The sequence below is a fragment of the Lytechinus pictus genome, chromosome 7 (assembly GCF_037042905.1).
Source record: "Lytechinus pictus isolate F3 Inbred chromosome 7, Lp3.0, whole genome shotgun sequence".
NCBI lineage: Eukaryota > Metazoa > Echinodermata > Echinoidea > Temnopleuroida > Toxopneustidae > Lytechinus > Lytechinus pictus.
In genome coordinates, this window is record NC_087251.1 from 21,175,341 (window position 1) to 21,190,626 (window position 15,286).

The following is a 15,286-nucleotide window of genomic DNA, read 5'->3' on the forward strand; positions in this document are numbered from 1 at the left end:
CGACAGGACAAGGAACAAAAGGGCAGAAAATAAGCCGCACAGAGCAAACACCACGAAGATTGGAATATGTACGGTATGCATCAGCAGTTGATGTTGCTGGTATGAGCTTGCATAAAGCTTGGTTGATCACGGAGAGCTAGAGAGCTACCGCAACATCATCGAAAGCTAGGATCCAAATAACATTAGTCCTAATCCAAGTACCTATCTTCTGAAAATTCCATGGATTAGGAGCCTGCATCTGTGTGGCATTTATCACACATATGGCTCGCTACCTGTCAGAATGCCAACCCGGTCTCATCCGTTGACATGCTTTAGGTTTGTAACTTCTCTGAGAATCAACTTTTTTATTTTACTTCAGCTATGATATTTAAGAGATGAAATATGGAATGAAGAAAAGGAAAATTACGGTTGCAGACATTATTCTCTGATCATCTAATTTTAAATTAATAAATTTTCAAATATTTCCTTCTGGTGAATATCAGTTTATATATTTCAACTATGGAGTAGGATACAAAGGACAGAAATCTGATGGATACATATATTCATGATTTCTTCTGCTTTTATAGAATAATGGGGAGCAATCTTTTATTTATATATATATTGAGTATTCTATCATTGATATTTCTGCTCTGACATTTCAGGAACAAAATGTGAAAATGTAGCAACAAACCTCATGAGACAACTCTGAATAAATTATGAATAGTAATACATTTAAATGAATATTTGTACCAAAAAAGATTGTTTGTTTTCGATTGAATTTTATTCATTTTTACAAACTGAAATAAAGTAGATGTAGTTCATTTTGATGCAAAACAAACATGGTTGTATAATAACCACTGCCTTGAATGTTTAGGATCCCTCTCCAAAGCCAATGGAAATTAAAGAAGTCAGAAGTCAAAAGATTAAATTGTGGTTACTAAGATATTAAAGACCAATCAAATGAAGATCTACAGGAGTTGGGAGGCAGCATTCCTCTGCGGAGAGATGGAAATGTCAAGAATTAAAATGCCTCTAGCTCTAAGCAGCAAATTAATGTTTAAAGCTAATATTTTCCTTTGCCTCACTACTCATCTCAGTAAGTTATTGCCTTTTTTTTCTTTTTGCTTTTGATTTTATGCTTTTTGAAGCAGTATAATCATGACAACTACAGGATTCCATTCGTTTCTGGTGCGATCCATTAGAGAAATTTATCTTTATGTCCTGGGGAGCCATTTGACTACATTCAACTTCCTTGGCTTTCATTTCAGCTTTCATGTGTGTGTACACAGTTTGGCTGATCATGTATTCTGCTAGATATCAGCTGTGATTTCAAGGCATGGCTTAAGTTAAAAGTGAAAAGAGTTTGTGCTGTACATAGAATATGAAAGAGCTATACAATATTCTGAACACGAGCTGAGTAAGTGGATGTTTTTATCCAAAAACAATTTCAAAATAGCCATTTTAAAGCAGGATAGAGATTTAGTAAAATATGACTCTTCAGGGATAAGGTTATTATTTGTCGCAAAAATACAAACTTAAAAGACCTTAACAATATCAATGCATATACCTTTATAGATTTTTAAATTGACATGTTTCCTTTTTGGAGAGTTAAGAGCATGAAATATCTGAACTATTAACACAACAAGTCATTTCTCTCAAATTTTCAATATTGGGAAGGGTAAACTGAATTATCATATAGAGATGGGCCGGATGCTAAACTGATGCAACTGACAAGATCAAATGCATACCCAATAATATGAATATGACTGATTTTGTTTGGATGAAAATCAAGTTTCATGGGATATGATTTAAAATTGCAACTCTCTACAGTGCGTATCAAAAAAAGTTTACACTTTGAAAAAGCCATGGGAATTAAAATATATACATGTTGGTAATTTTTCACATATATTCTTGGGTTTGGGTCTCATCTATCCAATGAAAGTAAAAGTTTTGCAGTCAGACGGCAGGTCCCAAGAAAGTGGCTTCTTTCATACAAGTGATATTCATGACTTGAGATGTTTTGCATATTTAATGAGCTTGATGCGAACCGAAACACCTCTTTTCATTAGGTCATTGCTGCTCTAATTGTGCATCGAATTTCATGAATTTGGTATCATTGTAAAGAAGAAGAATCATTCGTTCAGATCATGTGTTTGAATTTATTCAAAGATTTTGTAATATAGGTTACAATTTTGATCTAAAATATGCTACAAAATAATTATTTTCACCTGACAAAAGCTGCTATTTTCACACTTTATTTTTGTTTGAGCCCAAATGATTTTTAGATCATGATAAAGCTGAATATGTATGCTTTAAAATGATATAGGTTTCAAAATAAGAATTGGTTTAATCGGGTCAAGATCACACTTTTCATTTGCCAAGTACATAAAGCAGCTTGAAAATAAGAATACTGCACTCTGATTGGTCAAAGAGACCACACACTGGCAAATTGCAACAGTTCCAGTGCCTGGGTTCATGGAAAGGTCACACTTCCTCTGTGGTAATCTCCTCAAATACCCCGCGCCTGTTGTTCTGTGAACCTTATTCAGCCAATCAGAACTCTGCATTTCATGCAAGTACAAAATTTCAGAAATCTCGTCTTGTACCTTGGTGGGAAAAGTGTGATCTTGACCCGATTAAAAGGTGCCGCATATCAAGAGTGGCATTGTGAGAAAGTACAGAAGTTCAGCTTTATGGTGATATAGATATCATTGAGGCTCGAAATAAAAAGTTTTGCACAATTTGCAAAAGAAAACAGAGGAAGAAAATTCAATTTTGAGGCACATTTTCAGGCCAGAAATTTACTTATTTAACAAAATATTGTATACAAAATAAATGACCAATATGAAAGAGTAACATTTACTCTTTCTGATGGTGCAATAATATTTCATTTAAATTGAGGTTAAAACAGGTAAATTCTTAGAGAAAGAAAATCTCACGAATCACGAGATTTTGCAAGGAGGAGGATTCAGCCACGAGATGATTTGGATGAATCTGGCCTTTTTGCTCATTAGCATAGGGACCTGCGGTCTGACTGTTTGACAGGATGTTATCCTTGAGTGAGCACTGTCCATTTTTGTAAAGCTCGCAGAAATCTGTTTGTGCAGAAATGCTCATTTTCACGCTGTGTCAAGGGGAAAGGGCGAAATCAAACTTACCCTGCGAAACATTTCTCATACATTTCCCTTGCACTTTTAGTCAATTGAAATAAAACGGATAGATTCAAGCATTTTATAACGATTTTGCCACCAAAATTTAAATTTCAACAATAAGTAAGCACAACCTTTACCCTTTCTGTGCCAGCTGGATCTGAGGATATAACTGAATCTGAATAAAGTTTATATCAGACATCTCCAGCATTTTTCACTAAGTTTTTTATCATTTAAAGTGGGTTTACATTTCTTTTTTCATTTAATACTTGTTTCCCCAAACTTTTCCCAAGCTTGACAATGATTAACAAAATGAAAATAAAGCCTAAGCCATTTCATGTGAATCACAGCTCAGTGTAAAGCAAATATCGTCACGATGGCCTCGGTGTGTAGGGGAGTGGGGTGGGGCGCAATGCACTCTTTGAAGTGTTTTGGGCAAGGAAACAAGTTAAAAAAGGTAAAAGATATCTTCAAATCAATTTTACTAGCTAAATTACACGTGTTCTTCATGATTAAGGTCTACTTTTATTCGCATAACTATTTCAAAGTTCTGCGCAAATCATTTTTCACTAACTTTTCAAAAGTAAGTGGTGCTCACTCAAGCGGAAATATTTTTCGACAGTTATATCGTCATTTGCTTAAATGGATCTGTACCAATGTTAAAATGTGGAAAAATCTTCAGGATATTACAAATGTATAATTTTACAGGATTTTTTCTAAGTGTAAACTTTTTTTTGATACGCACTGTATAAGGACCTTATATGATGCAGATTTTTAAAAAGTCAGATATTGAGATCAATAAAGGATGGGTAATACAGGTCCATTATTTGTCCCATGACAATCCACTTGAAAACATTTTCATGAATTTCAGGAATTGCAGTACTACATGTACTCCTTCAAAACACTTGAGTATTGCATTTGTAAGCGTTATTGGTAACATACACGTACAAAGGCTATAAAAATGTAAAACATGGATATTCAACATATCAAAATGAAACCTCCAGACCCGTAATACTCTACAAAGCAAATAATAAAGAAACATATAAAAGGGAAATACAAGTATTTCTAGAAATAAACCATTCAAAGGTCAGCATAAGTTCACACCAACTGTACTTAAAATTCAGTTTTGATCATCACCATTATTTTACCTAGGTATTTACCAAACTGTGGATAAAGACAGCATCTAAAAACAGTAATCACAGTACTCATGATTCTATGTTGATGCGGTAACCATGCACAAACTATTCCTTCAGGAGGAGAAGCTGTCATATGATGAGTCTCAAACTTTCTCAAGGAGCCCTTTTAAGAGGTATGAATGGCTCTAGAGCTCCCTGCCTGGCAAATGACCCCAGCAGAAAGCAACAACAACTCAATCTTCCTGGGATTTCTTACCATCTAAACTTCATCCGTTATATTCAGTCCCCTTATTTTCTTTCTCAGAAATCTAACAACAAGTCAGCAGCAATAGCTGTGAACTAGGTAATGTATGTTTCATACTAGGAGGGGGAAAAAATGTTTCAGACCCAGCCATGAAATATATTAATCAAACAAGAGTAAATTCTCATCTTGGTTATAAAATGTGAAAGCATAAAATCATATGAAACAGTGTGTTGGAAGTTTTAAAAAGAAAGTAATAAAGACAGGCTATGTAAAATTCAAATTGGCAATTTAGAGAGCAGATTATACACCACCACTGTTCCGTAAGTCAAGCACATAGTGTAATTATCAGAAATTCTTTTGTTTTCTCCTTCAAGCACCATTTCTCCTGGGGCAAAATAAATCAAATACAACACAGACAGCATATGAATATATGACCTCACAAAAGAAAGAAAAAAATCTTCACAGAAAGTTTCAAAATAACCATGTTTTTCTCTGTGTGCTGTATCTTGTTTTACACATTTTGTTACATATTATTACTTATGAAATCACACTAATGGCAAAGTTACAATAGTTGTAAGAAATTATGTTGTTCAAAGTCATTTCTTATACCCTTTTTACACACGCTAAAATTTCCTTAACCCCGTACTATAGGTGGGGCTAAATTGCCATTTAGCCCCACCTATAGTACGGGGTTAAGCTTAGCCCACTTTCTTTTTACACAGCATTTTTGCAAAGTGGGCTAACCCCACCTTTAGTACGGGATTATTTGGCCCTGCAAAAAAGCAGGGTTATCCCAGCAATTGCGGTGCTAAGAGCGATAGTACGGGGTTAAGATCGCTAGTGTAAAACGAAAGTGGGCTAAGCTTAACCCCGTACTATAGGTGGGGCTAAATGGCAATTTGGCCCCACCTATAGTACGGGGTTAAGGAAATTGTAGCGTGTGTAAAATGGTACGAGTGAAGTACTTGTACTACGAATGATTGACAAAAACCACTAGTCCGGGGTTAGCGAGTTTCGTGTGTAAAAAGCAAGCATTCCTTATCCGGGGTTAGCAATAACAATTTGGCATGTGTAAAAAGGAAAAAAAAATAGTACGGGGTTAAGAATAGTACGGGGTTAGCGATAGTCCGGGGTTAAGAAAATCCTGTGTAAAAAGGGTATTAAAGTACTAAGCCAAACAAGAAATCTTCTTTATCTTGAAACCTCATGACTGGATCTGCAATCATCCACTCCATCCTAGCTTCCGATGTGAGAGTAAAAAGTGGTTTAGTAAACAGCTTTATATATGCAAAAGCATTGAGGCGTTATGATCTAGGCATAGGGATTATCTATACTAAGCAAGCACTTCATGGCCCAATTGTAGATAGAGGAATGCTAACATACTTGAGGGACTTGTCATCAATTTTGATTCATCCTGATGTATTCTGGTCTATAGATCCACCTGTGAATCGCTGAGGTGCATTCTGCGACAATCTCATGAAGCTCAATTCAATAGTTTGTAAGAATCTTTGTCCATATTGAACAAAAATGTTAAATTAAAAAAACAGAAAAATATCATCATCCAGCTCAAAACCAACAATAACGAAAGAGGCAATGTTCTCTGTAAAAGCAATAGTCATTTTGAGCTTCAATATACGTAGTTCTTCAGATCAGCTTATTTGGCAGAGTAACACTTCTCTCAAGTTATGAAATCTAACCAACACAAACCACTAATTCTTTAAGATCCTTTATTATACTTCTAATAGTTTCAACAGATCATCTACAGTATGTGCATCATGTGCTCCTGTCAACTTAAAAATGTTAAACATGTTTTTCCCTACTTTTCGAATCACTCTGTGAAATTCTATATTCAATCAAATTATAGGTTTTAGCTGATCATGTTTTGTTTAGTGTCTGGTTTTTTTTTAGAACTATACCAAAATAAATTTGCTGACTTACTATGGGTTATGAGTGGGGCAATCATATATGGTTCAAAAGTTTTCTGGTGACCTCTCACTAACTTAAAGATGCATTAATCTCTACTTCCAAAGAGTGCAAACTATCCACTTCGAAGTAGATTCTACAGCCTTTGGGCCTTCACTTCTGAATTCCCTGAACAAAACACTACAAAACTGCACTGTTCAAGCGTATGTAACCAAACCTAACCTATTTGTCACTAGGAAATGTTTACACATTTTCTTGCAAGGGACCACAGGTCAATCAACTTAAAATATGCAGAAAGAGTCTCAATGCAATTGTGGGATCCACCAATTGAACATCATTTAAAAATATTTTCTTCTCTATAAATCTAATAATGATTTACCCCCTTTCAAATAGTAGAGTTTAAAGAGGTAGTAGTAGTAAGAATAGTAGCCATATTACAATACTAGTAAAAGCAGTAGTATAGTATTTGAAGAAGCAAAAGACAAAATATTAACAATGCTGCCTCTGCAAGCATCCATTTTCAGCTTTTCCACAACCTTTTATAGCTTAAGTCTAACATCTTTATTTCTGTGATGATAATATGTTTAAGTTGATTCATGAACATGACACACTTACTCCAGAAGAATTCTCTTGATTGATTAAAAATATAATTGGTTCCCCCATAATAAAGGACAAATATTCATGCTTTGATACTGTTGGGATTCTCTTAAGCCCCTATTCATCAACATTGATCAGAATAAATAGAATAAGATACAGCACTGAAAATTTCATACTATGGATGACATATTTAGAAAGATGTAAATTTTAAGTTTCGCTTTTGCAGTTTCCCTTTAATTAATACACATGATACATTTATAACTCAATAACTAAACAACTGAGACAGCCAAATCTTTCCATAACCAAATCTCTAAACTTTCATATGATGAAATACATAAAGAAATGTGTCACCGTGGGCTCTCTCACTTGCAAACTGACCATGTCATTCTAATCAGTATTATACAAAGTAAAAATATTTAAAATTATGCCATTACTTTGTTATTCTACATCAGACTTTGATAAAATATTCGGTATAACATGTACTTAAAAATCAACTGAATGTTTGAAGACTTGTCCTTTAAAATGTTTACAGTGGGAACTAGTGGTGCCATTATTACCCCCATGGAGGTTTGAGAAACCAGTAGTGAATGGGATGAACTCACAAGATAATTACCACTCTCATGTATAATGCACAGGCTATGCTGATGAATATCATGGATCAAGCCTTACTAAACATCAAAACTCCATGCACTTTCTACCAAGGGAATACTTAGGGGTGCACGACCCTACAACGCCTTGTTCTTGTCCTTACTTCTATGTTTTGGACTGCTTGGGTTCTGCTCCAGGTCTGGCTCTGCATAAAATTGCACTCATTAACCCACATCGGATGAGTGTGCCTTACAAGTTCCATCCTACGCATCCTGCATCGCCGACCCCGCGACGTCGGTTCTGCATGCACGATGCGCGGCTACCGTGATCAGATTCTACAGCTCGGGTGTAAACCTTATCCACTATCATAACAAAAAGAAAAATCCTGTTTGGAGATGCCATAAGGTATGAAAATACGCCTCAGGTATATGAGGAAAGCAATGGAGCACTTTCTAATAGCAGAAGAGAGAACACCACAAAGGCAGGAGAGATTTCATGAGGCAGTTTCCACCAGTAAAACTAATAACTAAAATAGGAGAAATCAACCATGAAGAATTCATGAAAACAGATACTCAATCAAAAATAGGATTCAGGCAAACTGAATGATTTATCATTATGGTTCCTAATTCTAGCATGTGTGGGATGCTAGAAATGCAAAGGACGATTATTGATTAAATTTCTTGTCAAGCACAATGGATTGAACATAGAGTATGGCCTTACAATTAAGAACAAACTTGTTTGTTGTTCTATAGCCTCTAGTATTGTTTGTTGTTCTATAGCCTCTAGTCAGTAAACACAGCTCTTCATAGCTGATTCTTAAGCATCATAAGTTATGTGAAATGATATATTACATTATTCTGATATGAGAAATTAGTTGCATCAAGCAACAGCAGAAAGGCTTTATTCCATATGAATAATACTTTGAATACAAAACACTTTGAGTTGAAAACAAGATTGCTTGCGTTCATAAAATTTTTCGTAAAAACATGATTTTTATAATCACTTGAATCAAATGTATTTCTGAACAAAATTTTTAATGATTTTCTTTTCTTGATTTTTGGAATCAGATGAACACAACAAAAGTTTCCAAATTACATTTTTTTTATAATGTCAGTCTGGTAGGGGCAGTATTCAATTTGAACATGTGCATAGAAATTTTAACCTTGACCGACCTTCATCCACAAGACCAGGGACCCGTAACACAAAGCTTAGCAATGATCATAGAACATTTTTCTACGATTGATTGCATTCACTACAATGTACAATCAATCGTAAAAAATCAAGCGTACGATCAATCATTAACATTTGTATTATGGGACCCAGAACAACAAAAAGCACCACCCCAAAAAATGAAGCTAGACATTGTTGATATTCATGTTTTTGAAACAAGAAATCACCCCACAGATAAAGAAGAAATTTAAAAGAATAGATAAATAACTAAGGGAATTCATGTAATGAATTAACATATTTGATAATAAGGATGCTCATGACAAATTGTGAAAAACTGACCTAAAGTAAATCACTTTTGGACCTATGGGATTAATAGAATCAGGTGGGTGTTTCATAAAGCTGTTCGTAAGTTAAGAGCGACTTTAAGAACGACTGGTGATCCTTTCTTACGCGCAAAACCCTCTCCAATGAAGGTTTTTGTGTATATTATTTACCCCAAGAAAGGATCACCAGTCGTTCTTGAAGTCGTTCTTAACGTACGAACAGCTTTATCAAACGGCCCCCAGGTATGGCAATTTGATTATATTTTCTTTTCTGGAAATGTCTATTTTCTCCTCTGAATTTTCACAAAACTTTTCAGTATGTATGTTTCATGTTTTTCTTCCCAGTTTTGAAAAGTAGAATCCTGAATTAATATTTTTTTTCAATGTGTCTGAACACCAACTAATGAAATGTGTAGGGAGTCTACGGACAAACCATACTCCGTATGAGAGCGTGATAATGAACAACCATTGAGAAGATATTTCAACTTGAAAGAAATTGCACTTCTAATGTGGTGATTGGTCTGTGTTCTTTTTTTTATTTATGTCTTCTTCTTCTTCTTCTTCTTCTCCCTGGACTACAAATAAATAAGATTTAAATTTCACATACTTCTCCATCACGTTTAACACTTTACCTAAATGCAGAGTGGATTGGCTAAATGCCTACAGATATTGATAATAAACATTGAATGAAAAAAAGATTTCAACTATAATTAAAGTGCACATCCATATTTCATGAATTCCTTCACATATAAGAAAAAGAGAGTAACTGAGAAACCACAGTAAAAAAAAAGTTGAGCACTCAATATTTAATACAGGAAATTGACTATTTTTCAAATACTAAAAACCAAACTCTAATTTAAAGCATTCGATCATCTCCATAACCAAAGGGAAAATCTGAGAATAATGGATGACATTCTATTCATTTCTATTCTCACAGAGATGCATCAACGAATGGAACAACCTGCCCTAAAATGTATTAGAAAGCCCATCTGTAAACAGCTTCAAATCCAATTTGTTGAAATATTGGAACTCCAGAAAAGAGTTAAATGTGTCTGGAATTCTTCACGAGAAGTAATCGAGAGGCAAATAGGTTATTAACTTTAAATGCCTACAAAAAAGGTATTGTTCTTTCTCTTGGCCAATAAATTTGCTTTAGTTATCTTAGTTTTATGAATTTCACTCTTAACACAAATTGTTTCTCCAAACATATCAGATTTTTTTCAAGGGATACTGATGAAAACAATGTCTAGAGCATCCTGTTGTTTTAAACAGTGCAGTTCCATCAGACAAATGAAAGCAACATTTATGACAAGTGAATCCTCCAAGGGATACACTTGAAGGTTGATTCTTCCATCACAGGAAGATGCCCTGGAAAAAGCTTCACTATATTGATCTTTAGGTCATTTATCATTTATACCAAGCTGTGAAACAAAATCCAAATGGCATATTGGATAGATTTTTAGATGATAGGATTATCACAGTTTTGTTTCATTTCAAGTTGCATCATTGTATGACTTTTATCCAGTTAATCTGAGATATGAAAAATATAAGATAGAACTATACTAAGTATTTATTTTCTCCTTACAAAATGAACTTTTTTGTTTTGTTATTTTTTGTAAGAAAAAATGTCCACAAACATTGAATTCTTTGTTGGATTTTTATTCAACATCATATCAAGCCCTTCATAACGCAAATCAATAAGCTCTTTTAACCACCTACTTCATCTGTAAATATTTTCACACACATTTTCCGGTATTCAGGCATAGGTGTACACAAACCTGGTGGGGGGGGGGGGGTCCCACTTCCACTGATCTGTGGATATCATGGGGTTTCAAAAAGTACTCTTATCAAGTATTTTTCAATGATCTGAAAATGCACCCATGAACAAGTATAGGATTAGGGTATGAAACTCTGCCTTAACAAGTCTACTATAGCTAAAGAACCAAATCCTACCAGTATTGGGTATGAAGCGTAACCCTTAACAAATATAAGCTACAGAACCCCATCCTTATGCAAGACATAACCCTAAGAAATTTTCCCATAGGATTTTACCATTTTAGCAAGTAGAATCAATTTAGAATGCATTTATATATAAAATGCAGAGAATTTGATTTGAAAGATCAACAAAATAGAATAAAATAGAATGAATAAATAAAAACAGGTAGGTCTATTGAATATTCAGAGCAGGTGTTAGAGCAAGGCTAACATCACGGGTAGATTCGCGCATGGCAAAGCCATGGGTTGGATTGAATTGGCTTGATCGATATTCAATAGGTAGTAATGGGTCTTGGGGTCAAACTTTACAGGTAGTTGATGATGACAATTGACAGATTATGACCATTGGCTTGCTCCTGAGTTGAAGGAATCAATGAATTTGATGTGCCAATAACCCTTGCTTCTAAATCTGGCAGCACGGAAAATTGGTGCTCAAAATACTTCTATCAATATAAACAGAGCCAGAAAATTGCATACCGATCAGAAGCAATCATTCAGTCTATCGTTTATCTACAGATAGGCATTCATTTCATGATTCTGATATATTAGAGTAAATATAACATTCTGTCAATTTACTTACTGAATTCATTGTAGAGCAATTATCTACTGTTTGTTCAGCAAAAGAGCTTCAGAGATATCATGAATGATTGTTTTCTATTTCATCAATGACTGAAGTCACTCCTGGGCTCCGTAACACAAAGCATAACGATTGATCGTACACTTGATTTTTACGATTGATTGTACATTGTAGTCAATGCAATCAAACGTGAAAATTTGTTCTACGATCATTGCTAAGCTTTGTGTTATGGGCTCCTGGATTCAGTTTTGCCTCAAGTCTTCTTCAGATGTTCAGCATGAAAGCTATAATCACCTGGAGGTCAAACCAGCCAGTCTGATTAGGGCTGTCTGCACCAGCCCGAGTTTTCAAATTAGGGCGCTTTTTATTATCCTGTAAATTATCCTGATCTGAACAATCTCGAGATAATTTGTAATGTAGACGCAATTATCGCGCTAGTTCGCTGGATTAATCCTGAGATTGCAATCCCAAGTCAACTTGGGATTATTTGCAAAATAGCGCGCTATTTTACCAATTATCCCGCTAATTTGCAGATGCAAACACACTCAGGATTATTTATCCACGGTGTCAGACCATAACGCAACGATGCCTCGCTCTTCTTGCGATGGTGGAGACGGGTTTTCTTGAAATCTCAAGATTAATCACAAAGAGGGCTGATCGTGCTAAAATCTCGAGATTGAGCAAACTAGGGCTGGTGCAGCACCGCCTACTGTGTTTGAAAGATAATAGAATATACAGTGGAATTTCCTTCAAATCGATTTTATCTCAAAGCTACACACATTTTTTATTATTATTATGAAAAATATCATATTATTGTTTCTATAAAAAATACATAAAGAATAGTGTCAAGGTAGTCATTTACATGTATGTCATGATATTTCAGAACAAATGTTAAGGGCCAGCCAGGGGTGTGTTTCACTAAATTGTTAAAATCAAAGTTGTGCCATTTTTCAATCAAAATACAGGTCTGGCTTGTGATGATTTTTTTTTTATAAAGAAACCGGGACCCAGACTGTAGGATGAACTTGAGAAAACAATATGAAGAATGATAAATGTTCTAACAAATTATCATGATTGAAGAAAATCATTTATAAGTAACTAGACTAGTGAAAAAATAATTTTCTTGGGGTAATAAGTCAATATGTGAACTGAAATTGAACTCTAAAAGCAGGTGGCAATAAAACTGAAGTATCCAATAGACGGAATGATGGTTGTTTCTAAGTTAACCACATGAGTTCAATCCCCATCCCAACCAGAGAAAATAATACAAGTTCTCATTGATCATGAGTGTAATATGTGTCTCTCTATGTATTTGTATACCATTCTCTCCATCTTTTTTTATTTTTAAATTATCTATTTTTCAAGTTTTTTTAATTCTTCAATATCAATTCTTTTCTTCAGATTTTAAGTCATATTTTTTATCCGATTTATCTATTTGTTTTATTTATTTATCCATTTAATTATGTATTAATTTCTGATTATAATCATTTTTTTTTTGGGGGGGGGGTGATATTCTTAATGGTTAAAGAAAATCCACACATAACATGATATTTTATTGATGTCAATGTTAATGGCAGAAACATTTTTGCTCTTTACATCTACATGTACAAGAAATGGAACATTTGTCACTTGCTTCCCTACCATACATGACCTGGGGGGTGTTTCACAAAGATTTAAGTATGACTTAGGTCGCACATAAATGCCGATGCGTACATGATATGCAATGCGCAATCTTATTGATAGATATGCAGTAGTGCGCGTCCTCATGACATGATATGACCAATGCAGTCAAGCATTTCATACCGTACGCAACTAGGCATTTAAGTGCGACTCTAAGTCATACTTAAATCTTTGTGAAACACCCCCTGTTCACACCAGGAGCTTTTTCATAAAGTTGTTTGTAAGTCAAGAGTGACTTTAAGAACAACTGGTGATCCTTTCTTGGGGTAAATGATATTCACCATTAAATGTTCATTAGTGCTTATTTAGCGCGTAAGAAAAGTTCACCAGTCGTTCTTTATTAAGTCGCTCTTAACTTACAAACAGCTTTATGAAACACCCCCAGGGCTCCAGAACACAAAATGACATTGACCAATCAAGATTACTTTTGCACTCATATTTTGTTCAAAATATGTTTCTTCATAAGACAGATTCAATGTTTATAATGCTTAGGTATTTGAAGACAAGAAACAAAACAGGGAATACAGCTAGACATTGAACATCAGCTATTGATTTCTAACTATATAATCTTTAGAATGAAAATGATGCATTTAAGCAAAAGATATATTGCTCTACATTTCGAAGTTAAATGGCCTTAAAAATAGACAAGTACGAGTTTTGATAAAGTAATTACTCTGAAGCATGATTACATTGAAGCTATCAAAATATATATAGTGCATGCAACCTTTATCATTAATTTAATGAACAAAAAAATAATAATCATATTAAAAAAAATCATATCAATATCCTAAAAAGGTTCATTGAGATATGAAGGTATTACTAAAATTTGCAAGCAGCCATGCATGCACCCTGTTAAACCACGGACCTACTACCCTTGGTTAAACTAAGTTTGAAGGATATGAAATTCAAATTGTATGGACTTGCTCGAGGGAGAAGTCCTTATATGAAACCAGAGTGCAAATTGTCTGATCTGTTTTTGCTATCATATTCCAAACTGTTGACTTGCTCTACATATATGTACTGAGAAAAAGAAGGGAAGGAAAGCTGTCTTGTTATAAGAGAAAGTTCTGAGTCTACACTATCCTCAGGCAAGTACGATAAATTTACAATTAGCCTGAATGCACAGATATTTTACGAAAAATCAAATTAAAATTCCTAGTTTTGAAAGAATATAAATCAAATACACACAAGAAAGAAAAATGTATAAAAGAATACTTAATTTTCCAAAGTTGGTTTACATTCACTGGCAAAATGAGACATTTTCATTAAGATATTTTCGATTCGTTAAAACTAAAGATAGACAAGAAAAAAATCCTTCTAGAATTTGCTTAAGAAAGTAATATAGACTCAAGAAAAAAAAAATTCTACAAATAAGTGATAACATCTATGTACCTCTATATACTAAAAAGGTACAATACACAGCAAAAACTTTGGTGCTAACCGGTGTACATAGATGACCACACCAGTTATTTTACACCAGTGTTAAATTGGTGGTGTTCGTTTTATACCTAGAGGTGGTATGACAACACCTTTGGTAGTTACATTTACACTCTTTAGGGCCGTCTGCACCATCCCGAGTTTTCAAATTAGCGCGCTATTTCTGATCCGACAAATTATCCTGATCTGAACAATCTCTAGATTATTTGCAATGGAGATGCAATTATCGCGCTAGTTCGTAGCATTAATCTCGAGATTACAATCCCAAGTCAACTTGGGATTATTTGCAAAATAGCACGCTATTTTACAAATTATCGCGCTAATTCGTAGGTGCAGACGCACTTGGGATTATTCATTCACGGCGTCAGACCATAATGCATCGATGCCTCGCTCGAGCAGGAATCGCTCTTCTTGCGATGGTGGAGACGGGGTTTCTAGAATCTCGAGATTAATCGCGAAGAGGGCCAATCGGGCTAAAATCGGCCTAT

The 15,286-nt window shown here is 34.6% G+C and overlaps 1 protein-coding gene across 1 annotated transcript in view; it reads right to left on the reverse strand.

The window, feature by feature from the left end:
- LOC129265401 (arginine-hydroxylase NDUFAF5, mitochondrial-like) overlaps positions 1-15,286 on the reverse strand; it is a 53,819-nt gene that overhangs the window by 957 nt on the left and 37,576 nt on the right. The window lies entirely within an intron of this gene.